The sequence below is a fragment of the Triticum dicoccoides genome, chromosome 2A, assembly GCF_002162155.2.
Source record: "Triticum dicoccoides isolate Atlit2015 ecotype Zavitan chromosome 2A, WEW_v2.0, whole genome shotgun sequence".
Lineage (NCBI taxonomy): Eukaryota > Viridiplantae > Streptophyta > Magnoliopsida > Poales > Poaceae > Triticum > Triticum dicoccoides.
In genome coordinates, this window is record NC_041382.1 from 172,183,830 (window position 1) to 172,185,269 (window position 1,440).

Sequence of the window (1,440 nt, forward strand, 5' to 3'; positions counted from 1 at the left end):
GAAAAACATGAGAGTTTGGAGCTTGACTCAAAGACGCGAGCGTCCGAGCTTGCGGTGGCTATTGAAAATGCCAAGGCTGCCAGGGCCGAATCCCAGAAGACCCTCCAGGAGTTGGATGAGGTGAAGAAGATAGCGGCGGGTAAGGCATTCTTTATGCAAAGCAAACACATAAACGTGAGTTACTTGTTACTTACCCGAATCCGGAGCTCTCCAGGAGCGTTCGCAGATCTTCCCCGGAGTGTGTCCGATGCCGCCGCATTCTATCGAGCCGAGGAGGGCAGCTCGACAGAGAAGGTGTTCTGGTCTCAGTATGTTGAGGCCGGACACCCCGTGCCTCTGAGCGACCAGCTGAAGCAACTGGTCTAGCTCCACAAGGCGGCCGAACAGGACATGAAGGGCCTCATAGTTCGGCTGTGGCCTGGAGAGGCTCTGCCTGGGAGCTATTTCGGGTTGGTGCGGCGGCTGGTGGAGGCCTGTCCAAGGCTTGAAGTCATCAAGCGTTCCGTCTGCATTGAAGGTGCCCGTAGGGCCCTTGCCCATGCTAAGGTGCACTGGGGTAAGCTGGATGCTGAGAAGCTTATGAAGGACGGGCCGCCGCTAGGGAAAGAGCATCGCAAGCCCGAGAATTATTATAAGGATGTTCTGAAGGGTGCCTGCCTTATGGCGGATGAATGTTCTAGGGGTGTAATTTTTTAGTGAAACTTGCTCGTTTTGTCCTGTGCGCTGAAAACTTGTTCATATGTGCTAAGCAATGCTGTTGGAATTTAAAATATTACCTTCTGTGCGGTTGTTTATCAATTCTGAGAGATGGCAAGTCGTCGGCTTCCGCCCCCGTGCCGCTAGTGCTGGGGTGTTCGGGGATAAACCCGAGCGCTCTTTTTCCCATGTTTGGGTCCTTCGAGGGAGGCGCTCAGCCCAACGAACAAGGCAATCGGACTATAATGCGTGAACACTCTCACTTAGCCATAGAATTCTATAATTTTAAATTTCGGCGAAGCCCCTGGTATTCGGAAAACCGAGTTCGGGGCGCTATCCACGCCTTGGCCGGACTGAGCCGGCTCCTCGCTCTAAGCGGCATAAGTCTTTAGGAACTCGAAAAATCTCTCGAACAGCGACCAGCTCTCGCTTCATCATGACAGTCAGTTTTAGCTTTCTCCACTGAGGTGCTCGACCCAGCTCAACTGGGGCACAATCGCAGTGGTTCTCCTAGTGCTACCTTAGCCGATATAGCGGAACGTAAGGCACCAAAACATAGGAGCCGGTAAAACCCAACTATTGACCCAAGACATGATTCGGAGCCGATGCATATAATGCTATAAGTTCGGGGTGCCGCACTTGTTAAAGTGTTCGGACTTCTCACACCATATTGAGGGGTGCTAAAGCCCCTGGCGTATTTAGGCCGTACCAAAGTGTACGGGTGCAATATGTCGTTAAAGAACA